General features: G+C 39.9%; 1 non-coding gene across 1 annotated transcript; it reads left to right on the top strand.

Moving 5' to 3' along the window:
• The first annotated feature begins 19,193 nt into the window (after window positions 1-19,193).
• On the top strand, window positions 19,194-19,300 carry LOC138415504 (U6 spliceosomal RNA). The gene has a single exon (XR_011247262.1). It is a non-coding gene; the product is annotated as a U6 spliceosomal RNA (small nuclear RNA).
• Window positions 19,301-20,949: the final 1,649 nt, after the last annotated feature.

The following is a 20,949-nucleotide window of genomic DNA, read 5'->3' on the forward strand; positions in this document are numbered from 1 at the left end:
AGAATTTTGAGCATTACTTTACTAGCGTGTGAAATGAGTGCAATTGTTCAGTAGTTTGAGCATTCTTTGGCATTGCCTTTCTTTGGGATTGGAATGAAAATTAACCTTTTCCAGTCCTGTGGCCGCTGCTGAGTTTTCCAAATTTTCTGGTATATTGAGTAGCAAGGTGAAAAGACAACTCTCAGAATGGGAGAATATAATAGCAAGTGAAACAACTGACAAAGGATTAATTTCCAAAATATATAAGTAGCTCATATAGCTCAATACCAGGAAAACAAACAACCCAATCAAAAAGTGGGGAAAAGACCTAAACAGACATTTCTCCAAAGAAGACATGCAGATGACTAACAAACACATGAAAAGATGCTCAACATGGCTCATTAGTAGAGAAATGCAAATCAAAACCACAATAAGATATCACCTCACATCGGTCAGAATGGCCATCCTCAAAAAGTCTACAAACAATAAGTACTGGACAGGGTGTGGAGAAAAGAGAACGCTCTTACACTGTTGGTGGGAATGTAAATTGATACAGTCACTATAGAAGACGATATGGAGATCCCTTAAAAAACTAGGAATAAAACCACCATATGACCCAGCAATCCCACTCCTAGGCATATACCCTGAAGAAGCCAGGGTTGAAAAAGATACATGTATCCCATTGTTCACTGCAGCACTATTTACAAAAGCTAGAACATGGAAGCAACCTAGATGCCCCTCGACAGATGAATAGATAAAGAAGTTGTGGTACATATACACAATGGAATATTCAGTTCAGTTCAGTTCAGTTCAGTCGCTCAGTCATGTCCAACTCTTTGCGACTCCATGAATCACAGCACACCAGACCTCCCTGTCCATCACCAACTCCCAAAATTCACTCATACTCATGTCCATTGAGTCGGTGATACCATCCAGCCATCTCATCCTCTGTCATCCCCTTCTCCTCCTGCCCCCAATCCCTCCCAGCATCGGGGTCTTTTCCAGTGAGTCAGTTCTTTACATCAGGTGGCCAAAGGATTGGAGCTTCAGCTTTAGGATCAGTTCTTCCAATGAACACCCAGGGCTGGTCTCCTTTAGGATGGACTGGTTGGATCTCCTTGCAGTCCAAGGGACTCTCAAGAGTCTTCTTCAACACCACAGTTCAAAAGCATCAATTCTTCAGTGCTCAGCTTTCTTCACAGTCCAACTCTCACATCCATACATGACCACTGGAAAAACCATAGCCTTGACTAGATGGACCTTTGTTGACAAAGTAATATCTCTGCTTTTGAATATGCTATCTAGGTTGGTCATAACTTTCCTTCCAAGGAGTAAGCATCTTCTAATTTCATGGCTGCAGTCACTATCTTCAGTGATTTTGGAGCCCAAAAACATAAAGTCTGACACTGTTTCCCCATCTATTTCCCTTAAAGTGATGGGACCAAATGCCATGATCTTCGTTTTCTGAATGTTGAGCTTTAAGCCAACTTTTCCACTCTCCTCTTTCACTTTCATCAAGATGCTTTTTAATTCCTCTTCACTTTCTGCCATAAGGGTGATGTCATCTGCATATCTGAGGTTATTGATATTTCTCCTGGCAATCTTGATTCCAGCTTGCGCTTCATCCAGCCCAGCATTTCTCATGATGTACTCTGCATATAAGTTAAATAAGCAGGGTGACAATATACAGCCTTGACATACTCCTTCTCCTGTTTGGAACCAGTCTGTTGTTCCATGTCCAGTTCTAACTGTTGCTTCCTGACCTGCATATAGGAAAAGGATCCATGAAAAGGAACACATCTGAGTCAGTTCTGATGAGATGGATAAACCTAGAACCTATTATACAGAGTGAAGTGAGTCAGAAAGAAAGAGATAAATATCATATTCTAATACATATCCCGAATCTAGAAAAATGGTTCTGAAGAGTTTATTTACAGGGCAGCAATGGAGAAACAGACATAGAGAATAGACTTATGGACATGGAGAGAAGGGAGGGGAGTGTGAGTTGTATAGAAAGAGTAACATGGAAACTTACATAACCATATGTAAAATCGATAGCCAACAGGAATTTGCTGTATGCCTTAGGAAACTCAAACAGGGACTCTGTATCAACCTAGAGGGGTGGGATGTGGAGAGAGATTGGAGGTTCAAAGAGAAGGGATATATGTACACCTATGGCTGATTCAGGAGAAGGCAATGGCACCCCACTCCAGTACTCTTGCCTGGAAAATCTCATGGATGGAGGAGCCTGGTAGGCTGCAGTCCATGGGGTCGTGAAGAGTCGGACAAGACTGAGCGACTTCACTTTCACTTTTCACTTGTATGCAATGGAGAAGGAAATGGCAACCCACTCCAGTGTTCTTGCCTGGAGAATCCCAGGGACGGCGGAGCCTGGTGGGCTGCCGTCTATGGGGTCGCACAGAGTTGGACATGACTGAAGCGACTTAGCAGCAGCAGCATGGTTGATTCATGTTGAGGTTTGACAGAAAACATTGAAGTTCTGTAAAGCAATTATCCTTCAATTTAAAAAATATTTTTTAAAGCCTGTACTCCTATGCACTAAAATATTATGATCTTTTAACTATATTAATATCAATGAATGTATATTATTTAAAAAATCAACTTCACCTGATGGCTGCACAACAATGTGAATGTGCTTAATATCACAGTGTGCATTTTAAAAATGGTTAAAATTATAAATTTTGTTATATGTACTTTACCACTATAAAAAAATCTACTTCACAGAATTTTTGAAGATTATATATATGTGTATGTACACACACATATATATATACCCAGGATCCTAGTTTTCCAACCAGGGAGAGAACCCACACCCTCGGCAGTGGAAGCTTGGTGTCCCAACTGCTGGACCTCCAGGGAAGTCCCTGAAGATTATATTTTCAAAGACAGTAGAATACTTCACCACTATGACGGATGCATATTTGTGCTCATTAAATGGCAGCTTTTAAATAATCAAGTTACTGATTAAATTATTAATAGCTGTGGCACCCAAGTGGTGCTACTGGCAAAGGACCCACCTTCCAATGCAGGAGACTTAAGAGACTCAAGTTTGATCCCTGGGCTGGGAAATTCCCCTGGAGGAGGGCATGGCAATCCACTCCAATATCCTTGCATGGAGAATACCATGGACAGAGGCGCCTGGCGGGCTACAGTTCACAGAGTCACAAATAGTCTGACAACTAAGCACGCACACACCTGCTTCCTCAGGAAGCCCACTTAGAGGGCTAAACGAATCTAGTTGGTATTTTTTATAGAAACAGAGGCACAATTAACTGTCGGTTCTATTTCTCATCTCAGACTTCCTCACCATGGGTCTTGACCCTTTTTCCTGTCCCAACGCAACTTCCAAATATGTCATGAAGCCCTAATATCCCCTCCTAAGTGAGTTATGTTCACACTAAGTGAAGGTCGCTCAGTCGTGTCTGACTCTTTGCAACACCATGGACTATGGCCTGTCAGGCTCCTCAGTCCATGGAATTCTCCAGGCCAGAATACTAGAGTGGGTAGCCTTTCCCTTCTCCAGGGGATCTTCCCAACCCAGGGATTGAATCCAGGTCTCCTGCATTGCAGGCAGACTCTTTACCAGCTGAGCCATCAGGGAAGCCCAATCTCCCCTCCACGCTACCCCATAGTCCAAGGCTATTTCTTTCCTCTATTTGTTAATTTTTCACAGAGCTTTCTTTGTATCCTATAGTTGAACAAATAGGAGGTGCTATACTGTACTATCCTGCTAATATGAAAGTATATACTACTCCTTTCTTCTCTGCCTCATACTCTGTGCAGCAGACAGAGAGTTAAAGTTAGCAGTTCTAAGCCAGTATTGACCCCAGAAAGAGAGAGAAAGAAAAAACAAAACCTAAAGAATACACAAAGTAAGTTATTACTATCCTTTCATCTCTGGAAATCCTTCTCTGACACACTGCCATCTCTTCCCAAACCTTCAGACACCTTATTGTATTGGTTGGCCAAAATGTTCATTAACATCGTATGGAAAAAAACAAACAAACTTTTTAGCCAACCCAATATTTGTGTTTTAGTATGGTTCTCCAGAGAAGGCAACGGCACCCCACTCCAGTACTCTTTTGCCTGGAAAAATCCCATGGATGGAGGAGCCTGGTAGGCTTCAGTCCATTGGGTCGCTAAGGGTCGGACACGACTGAGTGACTTCACTTTCACTTTTTACTTTCCTGCACTGGAGAAGGCAATGGCAACCCACTCCAGTGTTCTTACCTGGAGAATCCCAGGGACGGGGGAGCCTGGTGGGCTGCTGTCTATGGGGTCGCACAGAGTCAGACACGACAGAAGCAACTTAGCAGCAGTAGTATGGTTCTCCTTCAGTGAAACTCCGTCAGTGATTAACTTTGTCGTTGACTAAAAAATGTCTTTATTTTACTCTTAGTCTTAATTGATAGTTCCAGTGGGTACAAAGTTCCTACACTGACATGTATTTTCACTCAGCATTTCAAGGATGTGAAAGATAACTCTTTTCAGTCTAACTGAAGTTCCTTTGTAGGCAGTCTGTCTTTTCTCTTTGATTAATTTGAATATCTTTTCTGTCTCAGGCTCCCTACAGGCTCACTACGAAGTATTGTAGTATCTTATTTTCTATTTGTTTAATACTAATACTGTTGAGATTATTTGTGTGAGTGTACATGGATTCCTTTTAAAAAGTAAAATTTCCCCTTAAAAATTTTTCTCCTTTACATAACAGCTTTCTAAACTTTTTATTTTATATTGGAGTATAGTCAATTAACAATGTTGTGATAGTTTCAGGTGGACAGCAAAAGGACTCAGCCATACATAGACGCGTATCCATTCTCCAATTTCCCCTCCCATTCAGGCTACCACATAAAACTGAGCAGAGTTACCTGCGCTACACAGTAGGACACTGTTGGTTATCCATTTTGAATATAGCATTGTGTGCATGCATTTTGAGTGATACTGAATTGCTATTCTAGTTGTCTTTCAGGTACTATTTGCCTGCTGTGTCTTTTTCTATTTAATATTTAGGTTTTCTACGTTGTTTTACCTGTGTTTCCTATGAAAGATCATATGGCTAAGTTTTGGTATATGTGTATGATTCTAATCCATGCTGAGCTTTTTAAAAAGTAGTGTATTTAACCCATTTTCTCTATGGTAATTTATAAAATAAATTTTGAGTGTTTTATCTTCTCCTTTTTATCTCACCGTTGCTATGTTCCTTACGTCCACTGGATTGGTCATTTCTTTATTCAATTTTTTCTACTCAACTTTTGATCTTCTAAGTGGCTACCTTTAAATTGTTACACACATAATTAAACACTATTTTTCTAATAATATCAGTGGTAATCGATATCTCTATCTCCCCCTTGAAAAGACAGCATTACAAGATCCTTGACACGCTTTCATTTCCTCTTGCTGAGTGCTTCCACATTGCTATAACTGGAATTTGGTTCATAATTACTTTAATATGTAGACAATAAGTGCCATTCATTCATTTTCGCATTGTTTCTTCTTGTGCCTCATTCTTGCAAAGCATGTCTTCTGTCAAAGAAACTGACTAAAAAATGACATGTAGCAGTATCCTTTGTGTGCACCTAGGTTGGAGCACCCCTAGGGCAACAGACATTTTGCTTCTGGATAAAACTGAACCTGGGTGCAAGGCCTCAGAAAGTGACTAGCGGGAGGTGAGAGATGGGACAGGACATACATATATCTATAGCCATATTGATATCTAGAGCCATTCATGTTGATATGTGGTAGAAACAAACACAATATTGTAAAGCAATTATTCTCCAATTAAAAATAAATAAATTAAAAAAAAGAAATTCTGACTAAAGTAACTCAAAGTTGTTATTTCAGAGTGAATTTATGGACAGCAAATTTTCTAAGCTCCTTTTGTGCCTTCAAATATTTATATTTCCTCTTCAAATTTGTCTGGTGGTTTGGCTGGAATATAGTTCTTAATTGCTACATTTATTTTCCTTTCAGCACTTTGAAGAAATTGTGAAACCGGCAAGTATAATTCTGACTTAAACAGAAATGTGGCATGAAAAAAAAATATGTCTCTTGATGCAATCTTGTGAACCTAAAAATAACTTTACACAGGAGTTTCAACATCCCATGACTTGCCATTCTCTATGCCAATAAGAAATACAAAGATGCAAAATATTTACAATCCATCCAGCTAAAGAAAGAAACTTGATCAAGGGAGAGTAAAAGGTCTCAAGTCAAATTTGACATGCTGTTTCTATCATAAATTACAGCCTTCCTTGCTGTGCTTCTTGGCAGAGATAATATTTCCTTGAGATCTTGAATTGTTTTTATCAAACCTTTTCTTTTAGCACGTGAAATAAAATCTCATCACTCCAGTGTTTGGTTTACCTCCAAAGCTCATACAACATGTTTTAAAGAATTGCATAAAATCAAATGTAAGAAATATTCGTCCATAACATATGCCTATTTTATTCATTTAGCCCTGTGAGTACTGTTTCTTTTAGCCTTACCCCGTGACATGCGGGATCTCAATTTCCTGACCAGGGATAGAACCTATACCTCCTGCAGTGGAAGCGTGGAGTCTTAACCACTGGACCATGAGGGAAGTCCTAAAATTACAGTCTATCTAAATTATACCTAAATTATAAATAGTCTCAATTCTTTTACTGATGCATCTTCCATTCAATGTATAGATAATCTGTAAAATTTCTGGGCAGAGAGAGCAGTTCAATTTTCTGGCGTCCCCATGCCATCAAGCTTGAGTTTAAAGGTACATCATAAAATCTTCTGGGAAAAACGAACATAGCAGGATATTCAAAATGGATAACCAACAAGGACTTATTGCATAGCACATGGAACTCTATATTATCTATTCTATAGCACATGGAACTTCACTGGAAGGACTAATGCTAAAGCTGAAGCTCCAATACTTTGGCCACCTGATGCAAAGAACTGACTCGTTAGAAAAAACCCTGATGCTGGGAAAGACTGAAGGCAGGAGGAGAAGGGGATGACAGAGGATGAGATGGTTGGATGGCATCACTGACTTGATGGACATGAGTTTATGCAAGCTCCAGGAGTTGGTGAAGGACAGGGAAGCCTGGTGTGCTGCAGTCCATGGGGGTCACAAAGAGTCGGACGCAACTGAGCGACTGAACTGAACTGGAACTCTACTCACTGTTATGTGCCAGTCTGGGTGGGAAGAGGACTTGAGAAAGAGTGGGTACATGTATATTTATGGCTGACTCTCTTCGCTGTTCACCTGAAACTACCACAACATTATTAACTGGCTATACCCCAATACAAAATAAAAAGTTCAAAGTTTGAAAAACATTTAAAAAAAGAAAAGACCATAGCAGGAAGCTCTAGTTTTCCCACATGCTCTACTGAATCGTTGTGTCTGATGTTGCTGAAGAAAAGTCAGATGCCAATCTAATTCTTATTCTTTTCTCAGAAATCTGTTTTTTCTCTCTGATAACTTTATTTTTTCATTTCTGATGCTCTAAAATATCATTATTACATGACTCTGTACAGGTTTTTTCTTATTTATTCTGTTCAGCAATCATCTCCAAACCTGCAAATTACAAATAAAATTCAAGTGGTTTTTCATTAAATAAAAACAATAAGATACCATAAAACTTATATAAACGAGGAAGGTCTATGAATAGTTGAGATAATCTTTAAAAAGAAAAGTGGGGGAAAGGAAGCTTGCTCTATTGGATATTACAATGTAATGCAAGACAAAAATAGGTGGGTATCAGTGCAATAGACCAAGCAATAAGAAAGAGAACTCTAGGAAGGACCTATTTATAAAGCGAATTTGGTATACAATAAAGGAATCATCATAAATCAATAGCGACAGAAGAGACCATTTATTAGGCGAAGTTGGAAAAAGTTGGTTGCTACATGGAGGAAAACAAAACTGGATTGCTGCTGCTGCTAAGTCACTTCAGTCGTGTCCGACTCTGTGCGACCCCACAGACGGCAGCCCATCAGGTTCCCCCATCCCTGGGATTCTCCAGGCAAGAACACTGGAGTGGGTTGCCATTTCCTTCTCCAATGCATGAAAGTGAAAAGTGAAAGTGAAGTCGCTCAGTCGTGTCCGACCCTCAGTGACCCCATGGACTGCAGCCTACCAGGCTCCTCTGCCCATGGGATTTTCCAGGCAAGAGTAGTGACAGAAGAGACCATTTATTAGGTGAAGTTGGGAAAACTTGGTTGCTACACGGAGGAAAACAAACCTGGATTGCTACCTAACATCATCTATAAGGGTGAACTTCAGATGAGTTAAGGAACTAAATATGTAAAACCATAAATCTAACTGAATAAAATGTAGGATGACTGTGACCTAGAGACAAGGATGAACTTTAAACGTCAAAAGCACAAACCAATACTGGAAAACAATCAAGGACTTGATTATATCAAAATTATTTCTATTTATGAAAGATACCACATAAAGTTAATAGGTGACAGTACTGAAGACATTTGCAATGATATATGGGACTGAGAAATCTGTATGCAGGTCAGGAAGCAACAGTTAGAACTGGACATGGAACAACAGACTGGTTCCAAATCAGGAAAGGAGTATGTCAAGGTTGTATATTGTCATCCTGCTTATTTAACTTATACGCAGAGTACATCATGCGAAATGCTGGGCTGGACGAAGCACAGGCTGGAATCAAGGCTGCTAGGAGGAATATCAATCACCTCAGATTTGCAGATGACATCACCCTTATGGCAGAAAGTGAAGAGGAACTAAAGCGCCTCTTGATGAAAGTGAAAGAGGAGAGTGAAAAAGTCGGCTTAAAGCTCAACATTCAGAAAACGAAGATCATGGCATCCAGTCTCATCACTTTATGGCAACTAGATGGGGAAACAATGGAAACAGTGGTTGACTTTATTTTGAGGGGCTCCACAATCACTGCAGATGGTGACTGCAGCCTTGAAATTAAAAGATGCTTATTCCTTGGAAGGAGTTATGATGAACCTTGACAGCATATTAAAAAGCAGAGATATTACTTTGTCAACAAAGGCCCATCTAGTCAGGGCTATGGTTTTTCCAGTAGTCATGTATGGATGTGAGAGTTGGACTGTAAAGATGCTGAGCACCAAAGAACTGATGGTTTTGAACTGTGGTGTTGGAGAAGACTCTTGAGAGTCCCTTGGACTGCAAGGAGATCCAACCAGTCCATCCTAAAGGAGACTGGTCCTTGGTGTTCATTGGAAGAACTGATCCTGAAGCTGAAGCTCCAATCCTTTGGCCACCTGATGCAAAGAACTGCCTCATTTGAAAAGACCCTGATGCTGGGAAAGATTGAAGGCGGGAGGAGAAGAGCATGACAAAGGATGAGATGGCTGGATGGCATCACTGACTCAATGGATAGGAGTCTGGGTAAACTCTGGGAGTTGGTGATGGACAGGGAGGCCTGGTGTGCTGCAGTCCATGGGATTGCAAAGAGTAGGACACAACTGAGCGACTGAACTGAACTGAATATCTTAAGTATACAAGAACTCAAGGTCCACTTTTCTGTTCATCCATTCTCAGCATTGCTCTCATCCCCATGTGGTTGCAAAATGACTGCTAGAACTCCAGACAGAGTATCCTCACACAACTGCATCTAAACACAGGAAGCAGTGGTTCCTTGTGCATTTCTTGGTCTCGTGGAGAAATACACACAGAAATTTCCTAGCAGAACTCCCGTCTGGTCCCACAGGCCGGGACTGGACCACAAACCCATGCCCCAGCTGCAGGTGTGGCTGGACAAGCCTATTGGTGGGCACGACCAGTATTTAGGGTGGGAGACAGCATGGCCAGCAGGGGAGATGGGTTAGAGAACGGCAGTTGCAGGATTAACAAAAAACATTGTCATATCTGCCCTCCGTTTTTTCCACTTTCTCCTGTCACTCCTCTAGATGGATGTTAGTGATCGATCTGAAACGCCAATATTGTGGCCACCTGATGAGAAGAACTGACTCAATGGAAAAGACTCTGATGCTGGGAAAGATTGAAGGCAGGAGGAGAAAGGGACGACAGATGAGATGGTTGGATGGCATCACTGACTCAATGGACCCGAATTTGGGTAAACTCTGGGAGTTGGTAATGGACAGGGAAGCCTGGTGTGCTGCAGTCAATGGGGTTGCAATGAGTTGGACACAACTGAGCAACTGATCTAGTGCTTGATCTACCCCTATGTCTTTCATTCCTCCAACTACTTTTTTTTTCAATTTTTTTTCCTGATGCAGACATCTTTTAAAAGTCTTTATTGAATTTGTTACAATATTGCTTCTGGTTTTATGTTTTGTTTTTTTGACCCTGAGGCATGTGAGTGAGATCTTAGCCCCCTGACCAAGGACCAAACCTACACCCCCTGCATTGGAAGTTTAAGTCTTAACCACCAGACCATCAGGAATACCTCATACTTTCTTTTCCTACTGTGTTCTGAGAAAATTTCTCCATCCAGTCTTCCAGCACACTTCACTCTTCTGTGTATCCACTCTGCCATTCAACCTAGCTCTCATTTTATTTTTGTAAAGTATGGTTTTCATCATTAAGATCTCCAATTTGATTCATTTTTGTCATACTTGTTCATGTTTCATGGATGAAATATCCTTGCATCTCTGTGCTGATATTAGGCTTATTCTAAAGGTTTCTCCAATTTTCTGCGTGTCCTCAATTAAAGTTCTTTTTTAAAAAATTCTATTTCAATGTGAGACTCAAGTATCTGAGGATTATCTACCACAGATCCAGTTTTTCCACCAAGGTTCCTACTAGATTGAAACCTTCTCTACTTCAGCCGCTGACCTTGGAGTCAGGGATGTTGAGGAGGTGTTGAGGAGGTGCAGATGTGATTGCTGGGGCTGATGCTCTGATGTGTTTTTCAGTGAGATTGGAAGATGGGTAGAATGTGCTACAAGGAAAGAAGCTATTTTTTGGATTTAAGCGCTCATTTCTCCCTGCTATTGCCAGCCACTTGAGACACTGCCTTATCTCTGAGACACTGCTCCCATCTAGGGATGGCTGCATGACTTACGGAGAGAATAGTACAGGGAAAACAGGCCTGGAGGCTATGCCTGTGCTACCCAGCTCCTATTGCCTGGCTTCTTTCTGGCATGTCCTATCTGAGAATGGAGCTTCCACCTCTTGTAGCAGTATTATACACTGAATTCCCACATGCCCATTGGATTGCCATTACCCTCTTCAGCTCAATCCCATCTGACTTTAGTCAGGAATTTCTTACAGCCTCTGAGAATCTGTCTTGTTTCAGAGCACATCTATAAATACATTAAACACATGTTCTTAGCTATCAATTCCAGAGTTTGGGGAAAACAACTGGTTTCAAGATGTGCTCAGTTCACCATCTTGGACCCAAAACTCTTCAGTAAAATTCAGGTAAATGTTATTTTTGTTAAAAATCATCATTGTAATTTTTCACTTACATATTTTTCTCTCTGTTCATTCAACCGTCTATCCTTCTGTCTATGAATACACAAAGGTAGAAATGTCTGGAATTCTTTTAACTTAATAGAGTTACTTCTGGGGTAGAATTTACAGTGATTTTCTTTTTTAACTTTTTTGTGAATTTATAATCAATATGTATCATTTTTACAAATAAATTCATTCTCAAAAGTATGTTAAGGTTAGTTGTCTTTGAGTGTTGAGATTACAGGTCATTTTAAATTTTGCCTATCTGCATTTCTCAATTTCAAATGTTTTAACTTTTGTTATAATTGTAAGGAAAAGTTCAAAAAAGTGAACAATCTAAAACTGGGAACAACTAGGACCAGTAAATAGTTCAAAACTACTGCTCTACATACTAGAGAATTGAGGAGTACTGATATCTTCAAATAGGAATGGTTCAAGTCTTCATTTTTCAGTTTTTTAATGAAATGGATTATATCATGTACCAACAGGAAACACCCACATCAAGGCCTTTACAGTTAAGTCATAAGTACAGTCAAGTTATTCTTCTAAAAGTCCGTTCTCTGTGGAAACAAAATGCAAAAGGGAGTTGAGAAGAAACCGGTCCAAATGACCAACAATTAATTCATGGATAAATAAAATGTAGTCTATCAATATGATAGATTATTTGACAATAAAATTGAATAGAGTATTGATATATGCTGTAACATGGATGAAACTTGAAAACTTAACACTAAATGAAAGAAACCAGTCACAAAACACCACATATTGTATGATTCCATTTATACTAAATGTTTAGAGAAGGCAAACATATAGACACTGAAAGTAAATTACTTGTTACCTAAGCCTGGGAGTGCTGGAGGGAAATGGGGAATGACTGATGGGTATAGAGTTTCTTTCTGGAATTATAAAAATCTTCTAAAATTGACTGTGGTGGCAGTTGCAATACTCTGTAAATATACTAAAAACTATTGAATTTTACACTTCAAATGGGTCAACTGTATGGTATGTGAATTTTATCTCAATGCCCCCCCCCTTTTTTAAGAAGCAACTGTTTGCTTACACTTCTGCCTCTGTGAGGAGTACTCAGACTTCTCCTTGGGCCTCTGAAATTACACTCTGTACTAAGGAGGCTTGCTCAGAAACCCATCCTGTGCAAGAACAAGAGCATTACTAGCTTCACAGCCACTTATAAAGGGCTTTGTGATGTCTAAAACACTCTCCATTTATTTTTCCTCCACTGGGTAGAAGTGAAATAATTGAAAACAAAGATTACAGGTCAGAACAAGACTCAGAGTGCTAGCGTTATTGCAGCTAGAGACTAGCGGTGAAGTGGCATCAGGCTCGATCACAGGAGCTCCTGAGCAGGAGGGAGCTTATCAAGGAACCAATAGTGAAGCTCTCACATATACTACTTCACTTCATCCTTAAAACCACCTTTAGTAGCAGGCATCACAGATCTGTGTTTTACAGCTGAGGAAATGGAGGCTTGTTTAGAGAAAGCTAAGGAACTTGCCCAGAACACACAATTAGGAGGTTGTGGAGTCACCTCCTAATGGAGTGTGGAGTGTGGAGTGTAAAGCACCAGGGAATTATACAAAGATCGAGGAGAGTGAGAAGATAAAAACTTACCTCACTTGAGGACAACTCCAACAAACAGCCACTCAGATGTCACCATTTAATGCCTGTGTTCTTGGCAGGCATTTTGATACACAGGCATTTGGTAGCTTTCTCTTCTCTGGAAGTCTCCGTTTCTCCTCAGTCCCTTTTCTGAGACAATTTTTCCTGAACTTTTTGTTACCCGGGTTGTCTCAAGAGCATTTCACTGTCCCTTTCTGAAGAATAGTCAGAGCCAAATAAATGCCCTAACTTTACCGGGTGGTCTGGTGCAAGCTAATAAATTCAAGGACCTCTTCACTGCCTTCACTTCTCAGGACCTGATTACCGTTTCTTCAGGATACAGTAACACAGAACCACAAGAAAATCATAAGATCTGTGAAGTCTAGTCAGGGAGGGTTTTTCAAACTCACATTTATTTTTAGGTATTATAAGGAATCTGTTGTATTTTTTTATGTATTAGTGCTTACTGCTTCGGTCAGTGTTAGCCATCATATCCCCACCACCATCGCCACCACACACACACTGATAGAGTTGCAAGGTTTCCTCCTGCACAATGCTTCTGATCAGTCCATATTTTACCACTGCTTTGCCACTGTAACCAGATCAATACAACAGAACCCTCGGTCTCAGATAACATCAGGACTTGCTTCCAATTCTTTGGACTTCTAGCCCAGGTTCACTGCATTAGTCCACACTGCATCTAATGTTGCTGATTCCAACACATTATGTGCAAAGTCTTGACAGAGCTGCGTGGTTACTAGACAAATAAGCAGTCTGCATTAAGTTGGTAAATCACGAGCTATTTTTAGGATATTTCTCTTCTCAGTTGGCAAATTCAACAATACAGATAATCTGTCCAAATTTTAAATAAGAACCTTGTGCTGTCAGAATGGATCTTCCTAGTAGAAATTGTTTCTGGTACCAGGTGGTAGCATTTCCATTATGTAATATATAAAGTAAATGTATTTATGAGTGAATGGCAACAGTTTCCCCTGATATCACACAGTTTCTCTTTGCTCAAAACTTTAATCAGATTAAAATAGAGAGATCTTACACATGACTCCTCATATACCTGGGTTTTTTATTTCATCTAGTATCTATAAATTTCCCTTTTCAAACCACCTCCTTAGGATCCTTAGCAGAAAGCCAAGAACAGCAATTCAACTCTTTTTTTTTTTTTTTAGCAATTTAATTCTAATGGAATTCTCATTCCATTAGATTGTAGCCTGCAGATAAGCAGAAGGTAAAAAGTACTCTCTATATATTACTCCATTTAATCCTCCCAGCAACTCTATGGAAATAGATATGTAACAACAAAAAGTACACTGCTATAAAAAGATGAGATTCTGCGTGTGTGCTCAGTCATGCAGAGTCTTTGCCCCCATTGACTGTAGCCCATCAGGCTCCTCTGTCCATGGGATTTTCTAGGAAAGAATACTGGAGTGGGTTGCCATTTCCTCCTCCAGGGAGTCTTCCCTACCCAGGGATCAAACCCATATCTCTGGTGTCTCCTGCATTAGCAGGCAGATTCTTTTAGGCAAGCCCCTATTACCCTTCTTTCTCTTTCTCTTTTCCTGCCTTCTACTAAATTGATAGACTTCTATATTCTCTTTGGGGGCTTCCCAGGCGGCCCAGTGGTAAAGAATTTGCCTGCCAATGCAGGAGACGCAGGTTTGATCCCTGGGTTGGGAAGGTCTCTTGGAGAAGGCAATGGCAATCCACTTCATTATTCTTGATGGGAAATCCTATGGACAGAGGAGCCTGCTGGGCTACAGTCCACGGGGCCACAAAAGAGTCAGCCATGACTTAGCGACTAACTAACAATAAATATTCCCTTTCATAGCTATGCTTGTTTGGAAATTATAGATATCTTCTTTTTCTTTCAATAATTCCTCTTTACTTTTAAAGGACACACTTAACCTTTACTCTGAATGTTCTTCAGCTATGCTTCCTCCTAGACATGAAAAGGTTCTTATTAAACAGGTCCTCTCTCATTATTCGAAGAAGGCAATGGCACCCCACTCCAGTACTCTTGCCTGGAAAATCCCATGGGCGGAGGAGCCTGGCAGGCTGCAGTCCATGGGGTCATGAAGAGTTGGACACGACTGAGCGATTTCACTTTCACTTTTCACTTTCATGCATTGGAGAAGGAAATGGCAACCCACTCCAGTGTTCTTGCCTGGAGAATCCCAGGGACAGGGGAGCCTGGTGGGCTGCCGTCTGTGGGGTCGCACAGAGTCGGACACGACTGAAGTGACTTAGCAGTAGCAGCTCTCATTATTAAGGCAGCAGTTCTTTAACTGTGCTTCCCAGGACCCATTCAAGAATCTGCAAGGTTAAAGCTGTTTTATAATATCACTAAGATGTTGCTTTTTCCCACTCTGTTGACATTTGCACTGATGATACAAAAGCAATGACGGGTGAAACAGCTGGTGCCTTAGCATGAATCAAGGCAGTGGTACCAAACTGTCCCAGGAGTCATTGTATTCTTCATTGTCATAAACTCACAGAAAAAGAAAAAAAGGGGAAAAAAAGCCAGTTATGGTTCAGAGTGCCCTTGATGAGGCAGTAAAAGTGGATTTTATTAGATTTTGACCCATCAATACATCTCTTCAAAAATCTGAGTGATTATATAGGAAATATGCATAAAGTACTTTCACTGTACACAGAAATACAGCGATTTTCTCTTGGAGAAGCACTCATGTGATTGTTGAACAAACCACTTTTTTCACAGAACATCATTTTTACTTGAAAGACCCATGGTTCTACAGACATTGGTGTGTGACTGTCATTTCCTTGAAAACAAAACGAACTTGTCACTTCAAAGAAAACAAATCAGTACTTGCTGCAACAAAATGAATTTAGGCTTTCAAGCAAAAAGGCTATTAATGTAGTCCCTTCTCCAACTACATGTCTGTATGAGACTGAATTTTCCTCAGATATTTCAGAAATAAGAATTTATGAATAATGTGTTTCATCTATAATAACATGAAGATGAATACATAATTTGTATATAAGAATCCAGTTGTCTTCTAAGCCAAACATTAAATACATTGGCAAAAATGTACAAATAATGCCACTCATTAAATTTCTGTCTTAGGAAATATTTTTCAGAAAAAATTCCAAAATAGCAGGCCTATTATTTGTAAATTAAATAATAATTTTTAAATATTAGTTCTAATTTCTAATATGGTAAATATTGATATAGCACATACGCACACAAAGCTCTTTGGGCCTGCAATAATTTTTAAGAGTATAAAATGATCCTGATAGCCAAAGCTATGGTTTTCCCAGTAGTCATGTACAGGTGTGAGAGTTGACCTGAAAGAAGGCTGAATGCCGAAGAATTGATGCTTTCAAAACTGGTACTGGAGAAGACTGTTGAGAACAGCAAGGAGATCAAACCAGTCAATCCTAAAGAAAATCAGTCCTGAATGTTCATTGGAAGACTGATGCTAAAGCTGAAGCTCCAATACTTGGGCCACCTGCTGTGAAGAGCCAAGTCATTGGAAAAGACCCTGGTGCTGGGAAAGATTGAGGGCAAGAGGAGAAGGGGGCAACAGAGGATAAGATGGTTGGATGGCATCACTGACTCAATGGACATGAACTAGAACAAACTCAGGGAGATAGTGAAGGACAGGGAAGCCTGGCGTGCTGCAGTTCATGGGGTCACAGAGTCGGACGTGACTTAGTGACTGAACAACAAGACCAACACATTTGGAAACTGTTGGTTTAAATTTTCTTTGTTTAAATGTTTATTTCAGCTTATCACAAAACAGTGTTCTACAGTCAATAGTTGACTTAAATGTACTGTCTTGTTAAATCACTGTGTTCAGATTATTTTTTTAGCCACCATTCTCTCCTACTATAGAAACTACTTTGCTTCATGACTTGACTGTCCTGTCTTCTCTTGCAGAAATGTACTTTTAATAATTTTTATGTGAGGTTTTGTACTAAGTCATGTCTAAAAATGTTTATAATGTGTATTCATTTTTGAATGCTAGTTTAGCTGTAGATAAAGTTCTATGTGGATATATATGCCCTCAGCATTTGAGACATTGTTTCCTGGCCTCTACTGTTGCTGATGAGAAGTCAGCTGACAGCGTAACTGGCAGCCCTTTGTAGACAGGGTCTTCTCTCTTGCTGCCTTTATCTGGAAGTCTCACCATTTCACAGTGATGATGTGCCTGGTGATGGATTTGTCTTTTTATCCTGCCTGGTCCTCAGGATACACACCTAATCTGAAAAGTAATGCATTTTTTTTTTAAATTCTAGAAAAAGTTCAGTGATTGCCTTCTTAAATATTACTTGCCTGCCATCCTCCAAATCTACTCCACTAGAATAGTGGTGCTCAACCAGGTATGATTTGGCAGTGTCTAGAGATACTTTTGGTTGTCACAACTTTGGGGGGAGGGGGTTGTCCTACTAGCATCTAGGAGAAATCAGCCAGGGATGCTGCTGAACATCCTGTAATGCACAGGACAGTTTCCCACAACAAAGAGTTATTTGGCCCAAAATGGTAAAGCTATTGAGACTCTGAAACCCTGTTCTAGAACTCCCATTAGATATATGCTGGGGTCTTTCAGTTAATCCTCTAACATTCTTATCAATCCACTCTGCTGCAGTCTAGGAAAATTCTTTTCTATCCCCCAGTTCACTGATTCTCTTTTTCAACATGTTCATGTTAGAGTTTCTGTTTTATTTCAATGATCAAACTTTCTATATCCAAAATCCCTGATATGTTCTTTTTAATACGAATTTACTTTATGGCTGCCTGTTTTGCTTCATAGTTTTCATTTTAAACAGATGTTATTCTTTCACTTATGTCTTGAAGCATATATCATATTGTCCTAAAAATTATTTTCAGCTGGTATAAAGCACGTTCTGAATTATTATTATTTTATTTTTGGAAGTCTTTAGCCATAAGTTTCTCAATAACTTTCAATGAAAGGTTCTACTTAAAATTTTTGTCTGTTTGTTTTTATCTTTTTTTGAGACAAGAATAAAGTTTATCAGAGTGGAGAGAGGGGGTCACAGCCAGTACAGCGGGCCAACTTCCTGTTAGGCAGGGAGAGCTGACCTGTCTGCTTATTTTTAAAATCTCTCCCTTTTCTTTTCTTAACCCACTCTAACTGTTCCTGAAGGCTCCTCCAGAGTCTCCAATCAAGAACTAGGTCTTAGTGTTTTGAGCCTACTTCGATAGTCTTAAATCACAGATCCAGTTACTGAGCCAAGAAATTACTTAGCTGTTTTTGGTTTTAAAAATACCCAAAGCCATGTTTTTCTCATTTACTCTCATGGGGCCTAGTTTGTTTTGTTTTGTTTTTAACAAAGTAACAGTCCCAGGCAGGAAGTCAACAGTATTACCAGCCTGCTTTCATAAGCTGACACCTATCCCAGGCCCTGGCTTTGATTAATATTCCTAGATCTTCTGTCTTGATCACTGAGCTCTCAAAGAGATCTGTTTTACCAGTAGAGGTCATGCTCTTGGTCACCCTGGTTCTAGACCCAGAGCCTGAGTCCCCACTCACTATGAGGGCTTTCTCTTCCATTTTTAGTCACATAAATGTAGCTGCTTTTATCTTAACCATTAAGTGTTCAAGGCAGAATTGTGTAGAAGCATGAACTATTTCCAATACCTCAGTCAGAAGTAATTAATTATTCATACATTTTTTAAAATGAGAATGCATTTTTTAGTCAGAAAAAAATCAAGCTTTAGCAATTTTTTAAACATTTACTCTCTTTACTATAAATTTACTATAACAGAAGCAAATAAAAGCTGGAGTTACAGATGCAAAGAGGAGAAACTGCCAAATTCTGATCATGGAAACTGGAAATTGTTTCCCATTTTAACCAGTTGTTTGCCAGCATTCTAAAATGGTCTACTGGGGGACTTCCCTGCTGGTCCAGTGGTTAACACCTCACCTTCTAATGCAGAGGGTGTAGGTTCGATCCCTGGTCAGGGAGCTAAGATCCCATATGCCCTATGGCCAAGAAACCAGGACATAAACAACATAAGCAATATTGTACAAATTCAATAAAGACTTAATTTCTTAAAAAAAAAAAAAATGTGGTCTACTGGAACCAGAAGGGAAGAAGTGAAACAAATACTTAGTCACATCTAATGAACTTGTGAGAAAAGATGAGTGATCCAATCGTTGATATAAATGTCTCATCAGTGCTCGCTTCGGCAGCACATATACTAAAATTGGAACGATACAGAAAAGATTAGCATGGCCCCTGCGCAAGGATGACACGCAAATTCGTGAAGCGTTCCATATTTTTTTTTTTTTTTTTTCTAAAAAAAAAAAAAAAGAAAAAAAAAAAAAAAAAATGTCTCATCAGAGATGAAATGGAAGCTGTCCCCCTGCACAGAGCTGCGGAGGCAAGTCCTATGTGGGACAGTGGGCGCACAAATATCAGTTTCATTTGCTTCATCTATGTGTCTCTGGTCTGCTCTGTCCTTTGATATACATGGAAACTGGGGCAGTTTAGCAGCTTATTAAGAATCACATGAAAGACTGGCAGCAGATGAGGAAGCATCATGGGCAGCAGGCTCACTGCAGTGGTGAGAGCAAAGCAGTCCTCGGTGAACTTGATGTCATGTAGGCCAAGAAAGAGGGTCAGTTCTGAAAACTGGAGTATGGCAGAGAAGGTGGAAATAAGACATGTGCTCAGATACTAAAACTAAAGTCAGAATGATTTCAACAGAATAGGGCAGAGAGGAAGTCAGTCCCAAGCCTGAGGTTTAGCATGAGTTTGTGGTTGACTCTAAGAGGCCCCAGCAGCGGAAATAAGGGAAACCAGGTCAAGGACCTATATGTGTAAGTCCATATGTTCAGAGCATTAGACCCTAGCACCAAGATGGATGAAGACACATGAAACTAAACTTTAAATGTGTTAGTGCTTTGTTCTAGTTTTACTTTTTAGAATTATAAGTGAACATTAATTCACAAAAAGCAAACCACAGAAACCCAACTCCTCAAGAATGAAGCAATTTGCATTCAAAATAAGACATTAATATAAATTCAAAGTTTTTTTTTTTTTTTTTGGCGGGGGTGGGGGGTGTCGCTGTGCCACATGACTTGTGAGATCTTAGTTCCCTGACCTGGGATCGAACCTGTGCCCCCTAAGTGAAATGCAGAGTCTTAACCCCTGGACAGTCAGTGAAGTCCTTCAGGGTATTATTAAAGACAAGTTTATTCCATTTTCTCCTAGCGGTCAATTACCTTAAAAGAGTAAAACTTAAAAATAACGTATCCCAGGACTTCCCTGGTGGTGCAATGAGTATAAGAATCCGCTTGCCAATGCAGGGGACACAGGTTCAGTCCCTGGTCTGGGAAGATTCCACATGCCCCAGAGCAACTAAACCCATGTGCTACAACTACTGATACCACGCTCTAGAGCCCAAGAGCTGCAACTACTGAAGCCTAAGCGCCTACAGCCTATGCTCCACAGTAAGAGAAACCACTGCAACAAGAAACTCGAGCACTGCGACAAGGAGTAGCCTCCACTCGCTGCAAGAAGAAAAAAGCCCAAGCAAAGCAACGAAGACCCAGCACAGCCAAAAGTTAATTAAAGTAATTTAAAAAATAAAACAATGTACCCTAGACGCAATGGTACTCTTTTTAAAAAAAAAAACAGCACAGAACAAAATCTACTTCAGATCTAAATTTCTTAGTCAAGAACTGAGAGATTGATCACTAAATTACAAAAATCCATATATAGTTGGCTCAACTTTTAAGTTTCTTTCCACCAATTTCAAAAATTTTAATGAGTTGGCCTCACAAAGGTTGTGTCTGGATGAGAAATGCTCAGTTTGTTACATACTCCCAAGGTGCCGAGTTCTGAGTGGTGAAGCACTATGGACAAGGTACTAGCTAGTCAGGACGGCTGCCAGTGAGTTTGAATTATTGCTGGGAAGGGTACTGGCA

The sequence above is a fragment of the Ovis canadensis genome, chromosome 11 (assembly GCF_042477335.2).
Source record: "Ovis canadensis isolate MfBH-ARS-UI-01 breed Bighorn chromosome 11, ARS-UI_OviCan_v2, whole genome shotgun sequence".
NCBI lineage: Eukaryota > Metazoa > Chordata > Mammalia > Artiodactyla > Bovidae > Ovis > Ovis canadensis.